The sequence below is a fragment of the Pipistrellus kuhlii genome, unplaced genomic scaffold (assembly GCF_014108245.1).
Source record: "Pipistrellus kuhlii isolate mPipKuh1 unplaced genomic scaffold, mPipKuh1.p scaffold_m20_p_5, whole genome shotgun sequence".
NCBI lineage: Eukaryota > Metazoa > Chordata > Mammalia > Chiroptera > Vespertilionidae > Pipistrellus > Pipistrellus kuhlii.
The window spans coordinates 38,518,134-38,541,456 of NW_023425551.1; the positions used below are offsets into that span (position 1 = coordinate 38,518,134).

Sequence of the window (23,323 nt, forward strand, 5' to 3'; positions counted from 1 at the left end):
ATGATTGGGTTACCAAAGAGATCAATGAAGAAATAAAAAGCATCCTGGTAACAAATGACAATGAAAACACAATAATCCAAAATCTATGAGACACATTGAAAGCAGTCTTGATAGGGTGTATCTCAAAAAAAAAAAAAAAGTGAATTATCTAACCCAACAACTCAAAGAATTAGAAAGAGAGCAACAAGAAAAGTCATGAGTAGGCAAAAGGAAGGAAAAAATAAAGATCAGAGCAAAAATAAATGACATAGAGACAAACACACACACACACACACACAGTACAAAAAATCACTAAGACCAAGAGCTGGGTCTTTGAAAGGATAAACAAGATTGATGAACCTCTAGCCAGGCTCACCAAGAAGCAAAGAGAGAGGACTCAAATAAACAAAATCAGAAATAAAATAGGTGAAGTAACAAACAATCCTACAGGAATACAAATGATTATGAAAAAAATACTATGAACAACTCTATTCCAACAAAATGGACGGTCTAGATGAAATGGACATAGTCTTAGAAAAATATAAGCTTTCAAAACTCAATCAGAAAGAATAATAATAATAAAAAAAACCTGAATAGGCTGATAACTAAAGACGAAATTGAAACAGTAATCAAAAATCTTCTAGAAAACAAAAGTCCTCGTCTGGATGGCTTTACAGGGGATTTCTACCAAGCATTCAAAGAAGAACTAAAACCTATCCTCCTCACACTATTTCAAAAAATTCAAGAGAAAGGCACACTTCCAAGTTTTTTCTATGAGGCCAGCATTAACTTAATTCCATAACCAGATAAAGACAGTACAAAGAAAGAGAACTACAGGCCAATATCCCTAATAAACATAGAAGCTAAAATCCTCATCAAAATTCTAGCAAATTGAATTCAGCATTACATTGGAAAGATTACACACTATGACCAAAAGGGATTTATTCTGGGGATGCAAGGATGGTATAATATCGCAAGTCAATAAATGTGATACATCACATAAACAAATTGCGAGACAAAAATCACACAATCATATCAGTCGATGCAGAAAAAGCATTTGAAAAAATCCAACACCCTTTCTTGATTAAAAAAAACCTCTGTAAAATGGGAATAGAGGGATCAGACCTCAACATAATAAAAGCTTTATATGAAAAACCTATAGCCAATATCATATTCAATGGGTAAAAATGAAATCCATTTCCTCTAAGAATAGGAAAAAGACAGGGATGCCCACTTCACCACTCCTGTGCAATAGACTAGTAGTACTAGAAGTGATAGCCACAGCAATCAGATAGGAAGAAGAAATAATAGGCATTCAGCCAAAACCAGTTTGGCTCAATGGATAGAGCGTCGATGTTTCTAACTCTATCTCTCTCCTTTCCTCTATGTACAAAATCAATAAAATATATTAAAAAAAAGAAATAATAGGCATTCAAATTGGAAAAGAAGAAGGAAAATGTCATTATTTGCAGATGACATGATATTGTATAAAGAAAACCCTAAAGACTCCATCAAAAAACTACTAGACTTAATAAATGTAGAAGGATACAAAATTAACACCCAGAAATCTACGACTTTTTTATATACCAATAATAAACTCACAGAAAGATAAACTAAAAAAAAAAAATCCATTTACAATTGCATCAAAAAATATTAAGATACCTAGGAATAAACTTAACTATGGAGGTAAAAGACTTGTACTCAGAAAACTACAGAACATTGAAAAAAGAGATAGAGGAAGACATAAACAAGTGGAAGAACATACATAACATGTTCATGGATTGGTAGATTCAACATCATTAAAATGTCCATACTATCCAAAGCAATTTATAGATTCAATGCAATCCCCATTAAAATACCAATGAGCCGAGATCGGTTTGGCTCAATGGATAGAGCATCGGCTTGGGGACTGAAGGGTCCCGGGTTCAATTCTGGTCAAGGGCATATACCTTGGTTGCGAGCATATCCCCAGTGGGGGGTGTGCAGGAGGCAGCTGATCAATGTCTCTCTCTCATCGATGTTTCTAGCTTTCTATCCCTCTCTCTTTCTCTCTGTAAAAAATCAATAAAATATATTAAAAATAAATAAATAAATAAATAAAATACCAATAATATGTTTCAGACCTAAAACAAACACTCCAAAATTCATCTGGGATAAAATAAAAATAAAAAGACCCAGAATAGCCACAGCAGTCCTGAGAAAGAAGTCCAAAGTTGGAATGATCACAATACAAGATATCAAGGTATATTACCAACCTACAGTGCTCAAAACTGCCTGGTACTGGCACAAGAACAGACTTATGGACAATGGAACTGAACAGAGAACCCAGAAATTGACCCAAGCCATTATGTTCAATTAATATTTGACAAAGAAAGAAAGAGAATACAATAGACAGTCTCTTGAATAAATGGTGCTGGGAAATTTGGTCAGATACATGCACAAAATCAAACTAGATCACCAAATTACACCATACAGAAAAATAAACTCTAAATGGTTAAAGGACTTAAATGTAAGATGGGAAACCATAGAAATCTTAGAAGACTCCATGGGCAGTAAAATATCAGACATATGTCATAGTAATAACTTTATTGATACAGCTCCTAGGGCAATGGAAACTAAGGAGAAAATAAACATATGAGACTACATCAAAATAAAAAACTTCTGCACAGCAAAAGAAACCATCAACAAAACAACAGGAAAGCCCACTGCATGGGAGGACATATCTGCCAATGGTATTTCAGATAAGAATTTAATGTCTAAAATGTACAGGGAACTCATACAACTTAACAAAAGGAGATAAAGAATCCAATAGCAAAAGGACTTAAGTAGACATTTTTCGAAAGAGGACATACAGAAGGCTGAGACATATGAAAACAAGCTCAAAGTCACTAATCATCTGAGAGATGCAAATCAAAACAACAATGAGGTACCATCTCATATCTGTCAGAATGGCTATCATCAACAAATCAACAAACGACAAGTGCTGGAGAGGATGCTGAGCAAAAGAAACTGTGCACAGCTGGTGGGAATGCAGACTGGTGCAGCCACTGTGCCAAACAGTACGGAGTTTCCTCAAACAGCTAAATATGGGACTTCCATTTGACCCAGTAATCCCACTTCTAGGACTGTATCCAAGAAACTAGAAACACCAATTAGAAAGAATATATGCACCCCTATGTTGATAGCAGCACAAATTACAGCTTAAGTGCCCATCAGCAGATGAGTCAGTTAGAAAACTGTGGTATATCTACACAATGGAATACTACACTGCTATAAAAAAAAAAGGAGCTTTTACTATTTGCAACAGTATGGATAGAACTAGAGAGCATTATGATAAGCAAAATAAGCCAGTCAGAGAAAGATAAATATCACAAATCTCACTCATATATGGGATATAATGATCAACATAAACTAATGAACAAAAATAGATTCAGAGACAAGGTAGCACTGAACAAACCATCCAGCTTCAGAGACAAGGCAGGGAAGGAGGGATTAGAGATCAACCAAAGGACTTGTATGTATGTATATTAGCATAACAAAGGGATACAGACACTGGGGCATTGGGGCTTGCCCTCGGGATTGGGGGTGGGGGCGGAGGGGGGAAATGTTAATCAGGGGAAAAGGAGACATACTGTATATAATACTTTAAATATAATAAAAGCAATTATACAAAAACTTTAAAAATCTAGACTTTCTTAGTAATTTATTTAACAAAACTTCTGATTACTGAGTACTAGCTGGAAGTCAGAAATTACCAATTCATTTCCCTGTTTCAGAGAGCTTAGAGTCTAGTACAGGTTACATACAGCTACATAATTCACCCCCCCCCCTTTTTTTTTTTTTTTAATAAAACCTCCTAGAACTTTTGAGATACTTTCTCCATTGTGTACTGTAGCAGAGACACTTGTCTGGAGTCCACACTTTGTGGCTACATGGGAAGACTGCATCTTCCAGGCCACTATAGCTAAGAGAGCACTTACGTGGTGGAAAAGATGTTCATTCCCAGGCATGCCCCTAAATAATCTCATAAGACTTGGCTGATGTGGCTCAGTTGGTTGAGAGTTAGCCTGTGCACCTAAAGGTTACAGGTTCTAATCCTGGTAAGGGCACATGCAGTATCTCATGCAATCCTCAATGGGGCCTCTTTTTCTTTGTCAATTGACTGAACAAATTAAGTGAATCTGTCAGAGAATTCTAAGGAAACACCAGGGCATGATGGAATCAATAGAAAGGCATCTGGGTGAAGAGCTTCCCAGGAGAACCTCCAGACTTACAGTGGACTGTGTGACATAGATAGAAAACCAGTTGTTGTTGTTTTGTTAGGCTTCTGAGATTTTGGGTTTCTTGTAAACTTTTCTCAATAATTCTCTATGATCACTATATTACTTATTGTCATGTGTTGCGACACAAAGGCAAACACAAACTTTGGCAAGGTTTACAGGTTTTGGGGTCCCTATACTAAAAAAGACTCGGAATTTTGGCTTTAAAAAATAGCTAATTTTTTAATTTATTATTTGGACCATGTTTTCCTATTAGATGTTCTGTAAGGGTATAATTCTCCATTGAACATCATATAGCTATTTTTTACTTTAACTTTATGTTGTCTCAAAAATGAAAGAATCAAGATTAAAATTATGAGCTACTATTTATATAACACCTATCAACTACCGGGAAAAACTTTAATCAATTGCAAACTTCATTAAAACCCTGTAATATAGCGGAAACCGGTTTGGTTCAGTGGATAGAGCATTGGTCTGCGGACTGAAAGGTCCCAGGTTCGATTCTGGTCAAGGGCATATACATGAGTTGCGGGCATACCCCAATAGGAAGTGTGCAAAAGGCAGCTGATCAATGATTCTCTGCCATCGATGTTTCTAACTCTCTATCCCTCTCTTCCTCTCTGTAAAAAATCAATAAAATAGATTTTAAAAATAAAAATAAATAAAAAATAAAACCCTGAAATATAGATATTATCATATATATTCTATATGTGAGGAAATGAAGACTTATAGCATTGAAATAAATTACCAAATTACTAAATTTTAGCATAAGTATTTGACCCTAAGTCTGTGAATACTCAAACTATTAATTTTTTAACATATAGTTAAGCAGCAACTTTCATTAGAATGCTTAAAAAAATAGTATGTGACTTATGACATCTAACTAATATAATCTTATGATATTCATATTGATATCTGAGAGCTCCTCTTTTTTTGTGGGGCACATTTTATGTCTTGACTAAGTACTGGATAGATTAGAATACCAAATAGCTAAGTGAGATGTATTTTATTATGACATATTAGTAACAATATCTTATTTAATATATTTGGGTATGGGCTTTTAAATCTCAAACATTTTTATCATAACAAATTGTAAACATAAACAAAAATAAAATATATACTTGACCTATATATCTATCATACAGCTTCAACAATAATTAAATCAAGACTAATCTTGTTTCATATACCCCTCAAACCTCCAGCTGAATTATTTCCAATAATTTCATTTGCACGTGGAAGAATAGATATATTTTAGATATACTGAAAAGATAAGAAAGCTTAAAATATATGCAATTGCAATACTATTACCCCACCTAAAAGAGATTAAAATAATTTGGCTAGGATTTTCAAATTGTATTATTATTTATGTATTTGCTAAATAATGTATATCGAGTACATGTCACATTCCAGGTCTATCTGGACATCATTGAGCCCTAGTCAATATATTTACACAGTTTCATTCTATACTCAATTACATAATGAGGTGTGTGTGTTTTTTTCTAGCAGCTTTTATGTTATTTAAAATAATTTTTGTTTTAATTGTTAATTTTACACTTATACCATTAAACATTTAACTTTCAAATTATTGTCAATAACCTTCCTATTATTGCAGTTATTTACTTGCTTGTTTACAGGGGATAATAAAATTTACTTCAAGTTATTACACTTTTCCTTCCTATAAATGTTAATGTTCTAGGATAAACACTAGGACATAAATGACAGTTACTAAGAGTCAGGATTCACATCATCCAGTGTATTAATAATTCCTAGAAAGCATGGCCTGGCTCCTGAACTGGAAGCCATGCCCTGATCTGCCTCTGTCATCCTGGCTCTTTCTTGTGGATCATATTGCCTGTGTGCCTTACTATCTTTGTTGTTAGAAGGGGAAAACAAGAGAATAATACACATGCTTGTGTGCCACACAGAAATCTTGTGGGAATTAATGCGCAGAAAGGACTTCAGAGCTTAGTGAGAAAAAGGCACTTTAGAATATAAACACCATGCAATTATTCTTATTACTGAAAGCTAGGAAAATCCTAGGAAGAAATAGCATGATTATTGTGGCATGCATTAAGCCAAATAAAAAAAGTAGGCTAGTGGAGAATCCCATCGAAGATAAAAATTACTTTGACCAACACTTCCTTCCCTCCAGCCACTGAAATAAATTATTTTTATAGCCATGTTTAAATGGGACCCTAACTTCCTTTTATTTTGCTTAAAATTTGTGATACCGGAATTGTGCTTAAATGAAATTTCCATCAGCTTTTACATATTAAAAAAAGCAAGTACATTTTAATGCACATACTGAACATTAAATCATTTTTTGCTGCAGGTTATTGCAAGTAAATAGTAATTGTAAAATAGATTCTTTTTGATGAAACAAAATGAAAATAGACTGCTAATGTTCACCTCAGATTTTCTCATCATTTCATTAACAGTTTAACTAGGAAAGGTATTTTTATAATGATGGGAAGGAAAATCATACTCATCAATATTCATCCATATTCACTGATTCTGAAACTTTAAAATAAGTGCAGAAATATGTGAAACACATATACCCTTTAAAATAAATTGCAAGAACTATTTTATTTGTTCAACAATGGTCGCTTCATTGATAATATTCAGACACCAAATTCATTAGGAAATATAACAAAATTTAAATAAGAATTGGTTTGCTTTTCCAAGACTTGACTTTTCCAAAAACAGGAATTTGACAGACAACAATCATTGCAGCAAATTAGATTCTTAAGTATTAGCTACAAACTTCTGTCCTATTTTTGTGTCAACTGTAAATTCAAAGCATCTCCTTCCATTTAGTCCTTGTATCTTTATAACATGTTTTTTCTTTACATTGAACACTTTTACATTTCGACATCTGGCTTTCCCCCAAACTTCAGGTAATTGTGCACTTTAAGACATTGTGAAATTAAAGATTCAGCCTGCTTTAAACAGGAATAATAAAACAGCAATGCCTTGAAAGGACCGGTTCAGCGGGTGCAGACAGGGAGCTGAGCTTGCTACTGACGAGCTTGTATTGCCCCCTATGGTTGCTATCTGACAGTTCCCCCGGAAAAGTCTCAACACACTCTGTCCTCTCGGTGGACAGCACCTGGGAACTGAGCTTTGAGCTATAGCTCATGTCTAAATAAATACCTATAGCATCAGAACATCAATTCAGATGCTAGTATTTTGGAAATTTATATGCCTTATTTCAACTCTTTTTAACACAACAAATTAACTATATCTCACCAACTTTATCACTTTAATATATATACTGTCGACTTACCCAAATTATCAAATGATGGCAGTGAAAATTCTTTTAAACAACAGGCATTCTAATAATTACTTTCAAATATGTACCTTTCTGAGAAAGACACTTTTTTTCCCAACTCCAAGTTCACCTCTTGTCATCCTGATACCATCTGGCACCTAGTAACAGGTTTACACTGTGCATGTACCTATGTTTTTCACTTTGTAATTAGATGGCAAGTTCAATGATAAGACAGGCTATGCCTCAGGCCACTGTACCCCCACAGAGTGGGAGCAGAGTGCTAGGCTCAGAGAAGCTACTCTATCAGGCCAACATGACTAACACACTCTGTTGAATTTATTTTATTATTAAAAATTGTCTTAGGTCCAATTGCCTAGAAATAGACTCTAAGAGCAATTTGAATGCACATGAGGTGCTAAGGGTGTGCTAAGAGGAGAGCTTTGTTGTGCTTCCTACTTTTAGGTTATTAGCTGTGGCCACCCCTGGATGGTGGGAGGTGTGTGGAAGCAGCAACTATAGCTAAGTGCAAATCTCTAGAGAAGGGGGCAGCTAAGAGCGGTGAGTAGCCAATACTCCCAAGCAGATGGAGGACAACAATAGGGCCAGTAACGGGAATCTTGGCTGAGCACTTGCAGCAGCCGCTTGGATACACTTATTTCTTACAACAAATTTACTCCATCCAGGCACAGATCCTTCAGGATTCTGTGCTCTCACTACTCAAGGAAACATACTAGCTGCTACAGTTTGTCTTATGGCAAAACTAATACCTATCTTCCCTTTCCTTCATGCATTCTGCACCCCTCTCTCTCTCTCTAGCACTTCCACTGGCCCCAATGGCTTATCTAATGGAGAAACAAAGAGCCTGATTCCTGAGGGTTGAGCCCATTACAATATCATCATTAGGAAGGTCGTGGTTGCTGCACTTGCCCACTCAACATTATAAATGAGCAAAAGAGGAACCAAAACCACCTTCTCTCTGATACATATTGGAGCACCTGACAGCCAAACATGTTCTTTCCTGTTCTCAGCAGTCCTGGCTCCCAAAGAAGGTAAGGATCAATCACTCTTGCCTTGTGTTTGCTGGTCTACTGGCACTAGCTGCTCCAAACCACCAAGTGGCAGTTATATCTTAATATTTAGTAGGAATCTGAAGGTGTCCACAGGTAGAAAAGAACCTTCTAGAAACCCAGAACCTCTAGACTCACAGAGCTTAATGTTTCAGGGTCAGGAAGCACAAATTCCTAAAGTAGGTCAATAGGAATGATGGTGAGTAAGGCCACTTCTACTTTTACCCCTTATTTCCCAAAGCCATGTGTATTAGATACTAGGGCTGCCATAAGACAACAACATATGGCTTAAATATCAGAAATTTAGATCTTCACAGTTCTGAAGACTGCAAGTTCAAAATCAAGGTGCTAGCAGGGTTGGCTTCTCTTGTGGCCTCTCTCTCCTCGGCTCAATAATTGCCCTTCTCTCACTGTGTTCTTATACAGCTTTTTCTCTGGTGTATTCATTTCTATAACATACTTCCTCTTCTTTCTAAGACACCAGTCCTATTGGATTAGGTCTCTATCCTTATGGTCTCATTTAGCCTAATTACCTTTTTATAGGCTTTATCTCTAAAATCAGTCACATTGGGGATTAGGACTTCAATATACCAAGCTGGGAGCTACAATTCTTAACATTATAAAAATCCACCTTTTTCTTAAATAGCAGCACATAATGGATGTTGGTTTAAGAGTATACTGCATACTAAAAAAGAGTGCCCAATACTTTCAAGTTTTCATCTCCAAACTGGTACGCCATCTGTGTCTTTTTTAATCATCACCAGAGGATATGTTTTTATTGATTTGAGATAGAAGAAGAGAGAGAAAAACATCAATGTGAGAGAGAAACATTGATCAGTTGCTTACTGTACACGCCTTGATCAAGGATGAAACCCACAACCTAGGTATGTGCCCCGAGTGGAAATCAAACCCACAACCTTTTGGTGTATGGGACAATGTCCCAACCAACTAAGCAACCCAGCCAGGGCTCATCTGTATCTTTTAAAGGCTATTCCACTATTCTAACAGGACAGCAGTTTCTGGATAGTGCTATAGAAAATGAGACCAAGGTTCCCATGCTCATGTGCCCACTTCTTTATAAAGAAAAAATAGATTTCTTAGTTGGAGATGTTGTTATACAGAATTTCATGCCAGCAAATAAATACTCCATGAGCTCTTAGAGTCTAAGTTTTATGGGCTACAAAATTGAACCCACATGTTTCAATCTTGGTCAGAATAAATTCTGCTTTTTTTTTTTTTAAGACAAAAAGTTCCAATTAAATCAAGTTGGCACCAAGTGGCTGATAGGTCTCCTTGGATAGTATCATATAGGATATTCACCATAAATCTCTTCTATTGACAGATGAACCTTCAGAAGCAGAAACTGGTGATACAGAGTATATATTTGGGGCATATACACAGATTTCATTTCTGTCACTATAACTGCTCCACTCACATGCCCATAATATCATCACTGTCATGGTCAAGGTAGCTGATAACAATTGGCTAAGTCATCCTGTATATAAAAGGTCCATTCTAGTGTGCAGTGTAAAGAGCTTCAAGCTTCCTTGCCAATCCCCAAAGTCCATCTATATGTCTCTTCCCAGACATCTTTAAGCTTGATCTCATAATATTGCTCCTTGCAGATTCATTGAATAACCATCTAAATTATTTATCATGGCCTATAAATCCCTGAATATTATTACCTTAAACCATTTCTTTTTACACAAAAACCAGGAACTCTGCCCAAAGACCTGCTAACTGATAGGCTTTCCTTCCTTCATTGTTATCTTTCAAAGCCACACCCAAGTGCATAATAGATAATGCATTAACTATTCATTTTAAGTTTGCAGCAACATATCAATTTACCTGGGAATTAAGCTCAGGTCTTTAACCTCCTCTATCACCTTGTCATAGGAAACTCCTTAGATCTATCACAGGTTGTAGGAATAGGCTCAATTAATAACCAGGATGTTTATGAAGGTGTGTACCCTTGGGGTCAACATGTATGGAAGGAAAAAGAAGGAAGCAAGATTAGGGAGAAGTAAAGCTCTAATCTAGACTTCTATTCCATAAGGATCTCTAGATAAATATCTCTGGCAAATCACTAAAATGACCCTTTAGAGTTGGCCCCAGTTTGGCAAAGTGAGCAGGACTTTATACCTGCATTAACAAGTAAAAAAAACATGACCACTGTTGAGGCAGCTCTCTGAACCTGAGGCACTTTAAATATCTGAGAGCTAAAGAGTGTTGTTTCACAGCACCTTTAGCAGATGAGGCATTGAGCCTTTCATTAAACAGAAAGCTGAGAAGCTCATGACAGTGTCCAACAAAAAGCCATTGGTATAAGGTGAGGAGAGGCTGCTATGGCAACAGTGGTAGGGAGTTCTTAGCTACCTTATTTACAGCTTTCATAAGTCCTCTGGACCTGCTTGAGCTTACATATCCTGGATGTATCACTTCTATTTTATAATGGATTGATGCTAGGCTCACTCTACCCAATCTCATGATTTATTAATCTGACATTACTTAGCTCACAATGAGAAAGTTTGGCTGTACCATCACTTGATACCCAATTGTCAGAATATTTCATACATAGCAGGGCCCATCACCATGCCAGGATCTGTAGAATGGTATATAGTTCTTTGTTACATATGGCATGCCCTTGCTACCAGAAGAGGAAAGATTTGGGAGGGTTAGCATTATTTTGTAAGGCATCTGCTTCATTTGAGGCTTCATAGTCTTCAATCAAGAGGTAGGGGAGACTTTTAACAAAAGGGTACTGGAAGACTTGTGTAATCCCAGAAGTTTCAGGGGAATAAGGAAGTCCAAGGTTTACATGTACACAGACCCAGATAACGCTCTTCCAAGTTTCAGTGTCACTTTCTTTATCTTTCAGGGCTCCAGCTTTAGCACACAAGGCTTACCAAGAATTAAGCTGTCTCTTGAGTTCTGTGACTTTTATAATTAAGTCTTATGCCAGGTCTTCAGTTCTATCTGCCCTCCAGCTGTAGGAGCTGAAGGTCTCTTTTACAGTTGCCAAAGAGGCCCTCTGACTGTCATACTTGACTTTAAAGTGGTGTTGATTGCCCTGGGCCTGCTATTTCATCTCTTCAAAGCAACAGTGGCATTCAGAAAAAGTCTTTCAATTCCACAATCTTTATAAATTATATTTCTCTTGAACCTCTCAAATGTCAGAGATATTGCACAAACCAGTGCATCTTCTTTCCCACATATCTTACTCCAGTTGACCTCGGTGACAGCCTTAGCAATTGCATTGTGGCTGCATGCCAGAGCTATGCAAACTCTGCCTCTCACCAGTGATGAGGTATTTGCTACAAATCAGGATTCACGTTTCTAACTCCAGGACCCTTTACTTGGAGTTCACTTCCTGAAACCACTTCTGGTACATTATTAGGATAGCTATCCTGGAAACAGAGCTCAATCCAGAGTATTAGATGCTTTATTTATGAAGTTTCTTCAGGGATACCTATAAGGAAGGATGGTAGTGAAACAGAGTAAGGAAGGAGAAAGAGTTGATCAAAAATGTAGTCTCAGGTAAAGTCTCAGATCAGTCTTGACCTGATCCATGAAAATTCCAGGGAGTCTAGAACATAAATATCATTACAGAGCAGTCCCCTCTTGAGGTAAGGAAGTTGGATTTCTGTACATGTATCATACAGACATAATTTTCATACCAACCCCTGAAGTGGAGGAAGACATGTCCTATCATCCATGGGCACTTCTCAGGATGAAGACATGAAGGGCTAGGAGATGGGAGTATTGTGAGAACTGTGATACATTTGTGGGTAAAACTGTCAGAAGCCAGTGTGGGTTGCACCAAACCAAATATGGGGATCTAGGCAGAGCACCACAGCTTCTACTAAGATAGAAAATTACTGACCCTGTATTAGGAACAAATTTTAATTAATAACCCCAGATTGTGAATTAGTTAATCACAAATGATTTATGAAGAAGTTTCATAAGATCACATGGATGAATCAGAATACTTGGTTGAAAAACTCATAACATGACATAAAACTGAGGGTTAGTTGGCACTACATAGCACTCAGCTGGAGAGGACATACAGGGCAAATTCATTTGGCTGCCATCACAACTGCCTCCTTGTCTCAGAGTGTCTGCCAACCATTAGCAACTCAAATTCTATTTAAAAATAGGCGAGGAACTTATAAGTTAAATTCAGAAAGTCAGCTCTTGAAAAATTAATTGTAACATAATTTGCAAGATACTGGATGACAGATAAAGAAGATCTCCTTTAGAATCCATCAATAAATTGGCAGTATCTAAAATAGCAAAAGATCTAATAAAAATCACAATTCTATCCACAGCATAACTCAACTACTGAATCTGTTGTACACCAACCTGAGTATGTCTTCAATACGGTATCACTTTTTATTTATGCACATTTGCTTTAGCCTACTGGCCCATTCCTCACTCTAACCCAGTAGCCTAGCATTCCTTTAGCATAGGGGTGTCGAACTCAATCAGAGAAGGGGCCAAAATCTAAAATCCAGCCTAAATCGCGGGCCGAATGGTTTACTGAACAGTCATAAACTGTCATTGTGATGGAAACCCAGCGGAGTGCAGTGATGACAGCGCGGTGCGCGCCACATTGCAAGGCCTGGCGGGATGGATTTGGCCTGCGGGCCTTGTGTTTGACAAATGTGCTTTAGCATAAGCAAAATGTCAATAGTCTCCATTAGTAACATCCCTCCAAGCCAGTCCATTTCTAACAAGAACATTAAATATTTTCATCTTTCTTCTCATTAACCCTTAGAAAAGCAATGTTCCATTTCAATAATAATTTTAATCTGCATATTCTCTATAAAATCCTGCTAATATTATGAAAAAAATAGAAGAGCAATTAAAAAAAAACACACAAAAAACTTAGCATTGTTAAAATGCTGAAGCCAACAATGATCAAGAGACATTACATTTCTTTCTGGAAGTTGTGAAATAGAACCACCTACATCAAAAGAAAAGCTGATTGGTGTTGATTAGTCTGTTGTTCAACATCACCCAACAGGACTCAGTTAATCCCCTAGTTCTGTTCAGCAGAACGTACAGCAGAGACAGCTCTTAGACTGCATCTATCTCCCAGAAGGGCTGCCCACTGCTCACTTTTGTACTACATCTGGTGGACAGTTTATATACAAAGTGAAGTTTGTCTTTTTCCATGGTGTTCTTCAACAGAGCAATTAGGTGAGTAAAAAAAGGTGCACACTCCCTACTGGGTATGTGCCCGCAACCAAGGTACACGCTCTTGACCAGAATCGAACCTGGGACCCTTCGGTTTTCAGGCCAACACTCTATCCACTGGGCCAAACCAGTTAGGTCCATATCAGCTAACTTAGAGTACTTCAACAAATCCACAAGGAAGAGGGGAAAGGCAAGGTGGAACTATGAATTCTCACTCTTAGGACCTCATTTAACACGGATTATTTCTTTAAGGCCCTATTTTTAAACACCCTTACAATGAGGGATAGGGCTTTTAACAAATTTAACAATGTTGCAATTTATAAAAAATAGGTAAACTTTGGTGGTGTGGTTCAGTTAATTATGTGCATGACAGGGTGACTAAGGTCTGTCTGTGCAATATTTTAATTTAGAGGGAAGGGACTAAAATATTTCATAATTATAACAGTATCATTAACCATGTTTTAATAATAAGGACATTGAAACTCATAGCACTGAGAATAACAGGTAAGCACTTAGAAATATGGAAGGTAATGAATTATGTTGTGGGCATTATAATTACAGATTACTTATGTAACAAATGTTGCAAATATAGCAAATGCACATTTATCTTATAACATTTTGCTCATATAACACATTTACTCATTATCATCCATATTTCTAAGTAACTTGTCTTTGCGTCTTTGAGTCTTTGTATGTAATAAATATGTAACTATAAAATATTGCACTTGAATATATATATATATATGTATATACACACACACATATATGTGTATATATATGTATGTATTCGATGGTTCATTAGTAAACATATAGATGGTGATTAAATTAGATTGCATAGAAATACTGTTTGGTGGAAAATGGAGTTAAAATAATAATATTTAATAATATTTAAAGGCCAAATAGAGTGCATTAATCTGAAAGCAGTGTGTAGATTAAAATGTAGGAGGGACAGGAGAGAGCTAGACATGTGTGTGAAGGCTACTGCAGGAATTCAGTAATGACAGCTGAGTAGGGGGACTGGCATGGCACATGGAGAGAAGGAGGGACTAGGACAGATTTATACTCTGAGATATTTACAGAGTGCTTAGTAGAGGCTGGACCTTGAAGACTCAATAGTGAACAAGGTATCCTTGTTTTAGAGGTTTTTTTTACCATAACAAGAAATAATATAATTAATGGAAAAATAAAATTGCTACAACCATGTGGTTGATAGCAAAAAGTGGAAGCTTCTTAAATAGTGCTGGGGGTATAGGATTTTTTTTTTTTTTTTTTAGAGAAAATAGCATTTATTTTTTTATAATATATATTTTATTGATTTTTCACAGAGAGAAAGAGAGAGTGATAGAGAGTCAGAAACATTGATGAGAGAGAATCATCAATCAGTTGCCTCTTGCACAGCCCCTACTGGGGATGTGCCTGCAACCAAGGTACATGCCCTTGACTGGAATCGAATCCGGGACCCTTTAGTCCCCAGGCTCACACTAACTACTGAGCCAAACTGGTTTCGGCTAAAATGGCATTTAAATTGAGGACCAAGATGACTTAACTTGACAAAGAAGTTACCAGGGTAGGAGGAATAACTGTTTTAAGCAAGGGCACATTAGCACAAAGAGCCAGAAAATTGTGTGGAATTGAGAAACCAAAATATTTGTCAATATTGCCCCAAAGTATAGGCTGCAAAGGGAAGGAGAGTTTGAAAATTTGAGGAAGAAGGGATGTAAGACAGAGATAAGTAAAGCCAAAAGAGCATACTTGTAGGAACATACAGAAAAATGTTATTGATTGTGGGCAGTGCTTCTAAGGAAACAGTAAAATAATATTACTGCATTCCTTTGAATCAGTAACAAAGATATTGTTGTTAATGAAAAAACAAACAAACAAAACAAAACAAAACAAAACAAAAATAATGTTGGGTAAAGAAACCATACACAATGGATTGATGAGTGAGTGGATGTTGAGGAAGAGAAAACACTGAATGGAGACCTATAGAAGCCTATCTAACCCACTTATTATTGACTTTCCGAGATAATGTGACACCTTTTAGAGTTCCAGATACTTGGGAATTTGAGTATTGATGATACTACAGTGTAAAAATGGCAACCAAGAGACAATGAAATTACATTTTAAAATGCACAAAGAAAATTACTGACAGCCTAGAATTCTATTCCAAAGGAAAAAAGTATCCTCAGGAGTGAAGGTGAAATGAAGTTACTTTTAATTAAGCAAAAACTGAAAGCATTCTTCATCAGCAGATTCATACTACAAGAAATACCAAAGTATGCCCTTCAGGCAAAAAGAAAATTATCTTAGATTAAAAATTTATAAATGTATCTGAAGCACAAATTATATAATACTATCTTTCTCCAGAGAAGATTTGCCTTTGGTCAGAGAATTAGCAATCCGGGACCACCTTAACCCTAGCTCAAGGATCAAGATTTAAAGTTGGGCATCAGTCCCTGAGGGAACGACTTATAATCACCCTGACTCCTACAGCAAGAGAGGCTCATCTCCTTGGACTTTGAGCCAAATTTTTAAGAACTACATAAGTCTCTGGGAGAAAAGTAGCCTCAGTTGCCAAAGTTACCTATATAGGTTTCAGCTTCTCCAGACCTTGGCCTTCGATTCCTTGTTAGCTTTCTAATACACTTAAATGTATGCATATTTGCTCAGGTTTTCTAGTGTCTCTAGCAGGAGTATTAGAAAGAATTATATAATCCACTATTATATAATTCAGAAATAGATGTCTGAAATTTAGGTTATGGAAATAGCTAAATAACCAATCTTCAAAAATGTAAGTTGCTTTAACACAGTAACATAAAAGAAATAGGACCATCACAGTAAGGTTGTCCCTGGCTGTCCTACTTTTGTCACAACTATAACAATAAATAGCCTGAATGAGAAGCCATCTGTTTTAAGGGTGAAGCAAAATTCTGTCTCTCCTAATGGTCAGAATTTCTTTCTATTAGTGTCTCAACTTCTATGTAAAGTATTTTTATAGCAGAAAAAGAACATACATTGAAGAGAAAATATACATTTACAGCCATGGAACATCAACATTTTTTTACATATAGTATGCTATGATAATAAATGGAAACATTGCTATTGATTTTTATCTGATTAATATATATATTTAGTTAACAAAATATATAGAGTAAAAACATGGCCCATAAACTTAATATATAATCACTATTTACATTTTGCTACATATTACTTCCGATATTATTGTCTGCACTATATATTTTGTCCAAATTATATATCATATTTTCTTAAACATGATTAAAGTTTTAAAATAAAAATGTATCCATGCTGTAAAGTCTCTTCCATGAGAACTTTATTATCCTATATAATAAAGAGCTAATATGCAAATTAAATTGGACAGCAGAACCACCTTCCAGTGGGTAGGACCACCAGGGCTGCTAGGCAGCTGAGGCTGTGAGGGCTGAGGTAGCTGGGGCTGAGTGGACCAAGCTCCTTGCATGATTTTTTTGTGCATGAAGCCTCTAGTACATTAATAAAATGCAGTGAGTATGTTTACATAACTATCTCACTAAATTAAACTATGAATTTTTTGAGAACAGGAGCAGCATATTATTCACATTTACTAGTATGTACTTAGCATTGGGCCTGACCATAGTATTTAACAAACAAATGTTTCACAAATGTATTGCTAAAATAATAAATTAATAATATTGAAACATAACTCAATTTTCAGCTCAAAAGTCTTTTATAAAATTCTAACTGTATAGAATGAAGTCTGGACTTCTCATTTAAGTATTCAAAATACTTTCTCTGGAAAAAACACACAATATTTTTTATTTTCATGCCTCTGGATACAGTGTTCCCAGGTTTATTCCCAATTCAAATATTATCACCTCCCTCAAGCCAGAAATAACTTATTTTAATTTTGCTTTCTTAATAGAATGGTTTTCCATTAATATAGTAATTATTAGTATACTAGTGGCCCAATGCACAAATGAAGATTTGTGCAAGAATGGGCCTTCAGGGAGGGGGGGGGGGAGAAAAAAAAGAATGGGCCTTCGCTTTGGCTGGAGCAGCCTTTCCGCTCCAGCCCAGAGCCACCTTTCTGCCTTCGCATGCTGCCCAGTGGCTGGGGTGGTGCAGAATGCCCATTTCAGCGCCACTGTGATGATGCAGGCATCCTGTCCCATACCCTGGGTGCCTGTTTATGCAAATTAATTCACCATCTTTGTTGGGCTGATTTGTATACTCACTCCTAATTGGCTGGTGGGTATCACAAAGATACGATCAATTAACATGTTACTCTTTTATTAGGTAGATGCTCTCATCTCTTTTAGAGTTTAAGATTTTTAAAGTCAAAATCCATATCTGACTCATCTTCAAATACTTAATGCCTAGTCCTATTCACATAGCACACTCAATAAAAATATCTTGACATCACTTTATGAGTATTTGTTGAATATATCAATTGAACAAGCATTCTGGTCATTAGTCTTCTCATTAAAAATGTTTTGTGCTTATACCTGTACTATATGCTTATTTAACGATTTATAAACAAAAATGTGTACTAATATATTAACATATTATGTGAATTATAATACATTCAGAAAAACTTTTTGTGGGGTAAACACTTTTTTAGAGACCATCACCATAGAAATTATTCTCATTGTTATAACACAAAAATTATTAATAACCTTAAGCATTAGTACTGCTTTAGTAATCTAGTGTTATTGATAAATGAGCATTCAGCATAGTTTATTCCTTTGTACTGGAAGTTTAACTCATTTTAGATAGGAAATGAATCTGGCCAGCTGCCAAGTTGTTCAATGACTACCCACTACAAGTCATAAAGATAAGAAAACAGATTTTTCAAAAGATTAAAGTGTTCATGAAAAGCACAGTCTAGAAAGCACAGTGTAGGTCCAGCATTTGAATCTACATTTGTCTCACCCTAAAGCCTATACTCTTCCTAGCAACATTTTAAAAAGTATTTATATATTTTTTTAATTGAAAAAACCATGCTAAAATGATCAAACATTCCATTTTCTCTTTAATCTCATAGGCTGAACCTTGCTCAACATCTTCCTCACCCTGGCCCTCTGCTTGTGCTGTAGCAATCTGCCTAGGCATGGAGATCAGATGGAGAAAGGAGAGGAGCCCTGGTTCAGATATTGAGAGTATTCTGATACTTTTTTGTTATTGTTATTAATCCTTACCCAATGACATTTTTTTCCATTGTTTTTAGAGAGAGTGAAAGGGAGGAGAGAGAAATATCAATGTGAAAGAGGCACATCAATTGGTTGCTTCCCGCAGGTGCCTCAATCAGGACAGGATCAAACCTGCAATCCTTTAGTGTATGGACCAAAGCTCTAACCACTTAGAACACTGGAAAGGGCCCCTGATACTATTTTTACTTATGAAAATTCATGTTGTCAACTCATTTTTGCATCATCTGCCCATTGTCTTATAATATATACAGATACAACACTTTTCTCTGCACAATTTATTTCTGAATTGAAACCTAAAGTAGGAAACAAAAACAGACAATCTTACTTTCTTGAAAATTACATTGCTGTAATTTTTCTTATCAATCTCTATTGAGTTTTGAGCATCAGTTAAAATGGATGTTATTTTTGCCTATCTAATCTAATAAAAATAGTCTTCATTTCTCTAGGCTACTTAATCTAGATATCATAGTAGAACATTTTACCATGCTCACAAAGATATATATAAGATCTTAATGAACTTTATCATTAGAACATAGTACTTCAGAAAATGTAATATTAAGTCAAAATCTCTTAAATTATTCTTAAACACTTACATTGAGCACAATTTTAGGAGAGCAGTATTAAAATTTTATGCCAATCTCTAGATCAAGAATGAAATTTAAACATCTGAAAAGAATTTCTCAAAAGTAAGTTCTTAATACTATCCTAAAATAAGAACAAACAATAAATATTACCTCATATTACCAGAATTCTGCAAGTGTCTAGTAAAAGAATACTATGGCTGTCCTCAGATAGGTTTATGATAATAGAATGATTTTTTCAGTGAGCAAGCATAACAATAGTAGTAGAATTAGATAAAATAGAAAAAAAGTTAGTTTATATATTTGGATGTATTTGTTTCTGATATTTTATTGAGAAAGTAAGGAGAAATTAGTAACTGAGGAAGACTACTTAAAGGGTGGGAATCAGCATAAGGTCTCAAGTTCTCTGGTAGGGCAGTGCAAACCACCTGTGCCACTCAGTCTTTCTTTGAAATAAATACGGTATTATCTTTAGGGGTTGGATTTTCTTACACAGCTTAGTTTGCTGTTATGAATATGTTTTAGACAGGACATCCAATTACAAACTGCAATTGTTTCTTTGCAATTTTATATTAAAGTTTGCAAGGAATCTTCCATCCTGGCAGACAGGCCGATAGAAAGGTGCTATTGAAATACAGTAATAATCCAGAAGGCTATTGACAGTAATATGACCTGGCTTCACCTTTCGCTGCTGAGTTGTGCTACTGTATAGCACAGCACACAGCTGGATTCTTAAAAGATAGTTAAATCTGAATGGCTACTCCAATGTTGACTCCTCTCTTCCCCTTACTCTTCACAACTGTCAGTAAACTATGGCCTGCAAAAGAAATCCAGCCTAATTTGATTTTATATGGCTCTAAGCTAAGGAAGGTTTTCACATTTGTGTCTTAGAGTTTTCTAAACTATGTTTTTAAAGGTCTGAGGCTGCAACAACAAAAATATGCCACGGAGATTTACAAGGCCCATGAAACCTGAAATATTTACCATCTGGTCATTTGCAGAAAAAGTCTAACTCATGCCTTAGTGGAATAGAATTATCCTACTACTTCCGTCTTCTGCCTTTTCCTTTCATGATCTCTCTTCACTGTGTTTAAGAGGACTTACTGTTTAAGTCTCTGAGACTTGTCTTCATTTCCCTGTCACTTTATTGACTGCTACTCAATTCTTATTATCTTTCCGATATCATTTGCCTTCCACCTCCTTTCCCTATGTGTCTTCTGAAACTCTTGACTTCAGTATAGAAGAGCTTGGAATTTAATAACCAATATGGAAAAAGTATGTTTTTCCAGGTGACTAATTGCAAAGTGTCATATATGTAAGCATTAAATATTCATCTTAATTTGTACTGCTTCTTCAGATAAAAAACAAACAAAAGAAAGTTTAACAATTTTTACCCCCTTCATATCTTCCTTTATTTAGCCACCTTCCCTCACTCCTTTTTTTTTTAACTTTTATTTGTCTTTGACTTTCATAATTCTAATTAGCTCTAGTCTACTAACTTATTGCTGATTATCTCATTTTCAGATAATTGAAGCAATCCACAATATTTGTTCTGCTTGAATTTTTTTGTTTGTCTGAAATGTCAAATGTAGTCTTATAGATGTCTTAGAGTTTTCTAAACTGTGTTTCACTTTTTAAAGATAAAATGAAGCTCACAAGTGAGTTGGACATTTTCCAACATGTATTTTCTGTTCTTTTCATATAGTAAGCTTGGTAACTGCCAATGATCAACATAAAAAAGAGCTACCACAACAGTTTCCCACTTCTCACCTCATTATCTCCATGAAAATGATGAAACACACTTAACCTTTTTCTCATCTTATGACACTAGATCCTCTGCAACACAATATAATTTACAGACCTAAGAATGGCTATAACAAGGTCTTCAATTTCTCTCCGATGTATCACCAAGTTATCCTCACCATGTAAATATTTCCTTTTAAAATCTTCAGTGGTTTCTACAACTTTTTTTACACTCAAAAACTATGGGTGCTTTCTCAGACCTTTCCATTATCACAATCTTATATAAGTGATAGGGCAAAGTAGAATAATAAGCATTATGAAAAAAATTTTGTTGTGCAATGTTCTAACATCCACTTAATATACAAAGACAAAGAGGCATGCTTTCATTACTGATGAAATTAGAATATATCCCGGTATGTGAGAACAAGAACTTCAAACCTGGATGGCAACAACATTCTTATGTAATGAGTCTGTTCACACACACCAAATTTAAATGTCTTAGTTTTTGTTTTTTACTGGTACTGTTTATAAAGTAAATCAAACCTTAAGGATGCAATAAAATTAAAAGGATTAGTGCTTATTAATAAGCTGGCAGTGACATTTCATTAAAAGTTTACTACTAAATCCCTCTCTGCAAAACCAATAGATAAAAGCAGGCAGTGCATAAAAGTGTCCGTCTACTGCATTAAAATATGATTGGAAATAATATTTCTTAACATTGCCAAAAAACCATCTATTTCTGAAGATCATACCAGTTTCCATTGCATAGGCCAGCAAGGGTCATTAAACACCAATGGGTCTCTGAGTCCTTCTTCAGAGTCAATGACATTGTAGACTTCACTCAGGATCTCATTTTCCTCCACACAAGGTCTGCAGGGCACAGAAGGCAAATGAACTATGAAAAACATAATCACTGCTTTTACTGTTGCTTTTTTTGTCATAAAAATTCCATTTATTTAAATTCCATTAAAAAGCACATTTGGCTGCCAAGAGCATAAATATATGCTTTTATTATACTTAGCATTTTTCATTTTAAAAAAAATCTGACATTTGTTTAGATAAAAATGTTAAAATGTTTTCAAACTACCTGTGTTAGCTAACCACTTTCTATGTGTTTGTTGCATACAATAAAGGCTGGGAAAGAAGTGATTTGGAATGCAGTTCCAAAGCTCTGTGTATATTTCCCATTAGAAATTTTCAGTTTACATTGATCATTATCCTTACTATGTTATGTATTGCTATGATTTTTCCCAATATACATCTCCTAGAAAAGTAATTTGAATTACTTGAGCTGTAGTGGATAACATTTTTCTAAATCTCATTTTTCTAATTGCTGTGATATATTTAATAAATCATTAACTGAGCAGGTGACAGTGCTAGAAATTCAGAAAGACTCTAACACAATATTCTCCTGGAGACAAAACTGTAACTCAGTCATTCATATCTGACTGAACACTTTGGAAGATTACTGAAACCAAAGATTAAGAGGAAAAAATCAAGCAATGTCATTGATAATATCCCTGACTTAGAAATAAATTTAAATTTAGTAAAATTACAGATGGAATTAAACTATAAAATATTAGTCATTCTTACACGTACACATGCACACATATAAGTGTGTGTGTGTGTGTGTGTGTGTGTATATATATATATATATATATATATATATATATATGATTAAATTAAGATTACAAATGCATTAAGAATAGGAATTATATCTAATTTCAATTCAGTCCAATATTTGTGCACATAGGGTGTTTGGGAATTATTTGCCAATGGAATAGCCAAACAGCAACATTTACATATGAAAAAATATCCAAAAACATTCTCTAATGTATCATTTGCAAAAATGAAAAGCTGGAAACAACTTAAATAACCATCCATATAAATTTTTTAAAAAACATCATGTTATATTCACACAATGAAATATTATTTAGCAGTATAAACAATAAACTTGATCTATGAGTATCAATTAAATCCACTTGGATGAATCTCA

General features: G+C 35.3%; 1 long non-coding RNA gene across 1 annotated transcript in view; it reads right to left on the minus strand.

Annotated features, from left to right (window-relative positions):
- Positions 1 to 22,197, minus strand: part of LOC123651393 — a 334,810-nt gene extending 312,613 nt beyond the window's left edge. The window contains exon 1 of the long non-coding RNA XR_006740072.1: positions 22,080 to 22,197. This is a non-coding gene — a long non-coding RNA (uncharacterized LOC123651393). The remainder of the gene's footprint in view (positions 1 to 22,079) is intronic.
- Positions 22,198 to 23,323: the final 1,126 nt, after the last annotated feature.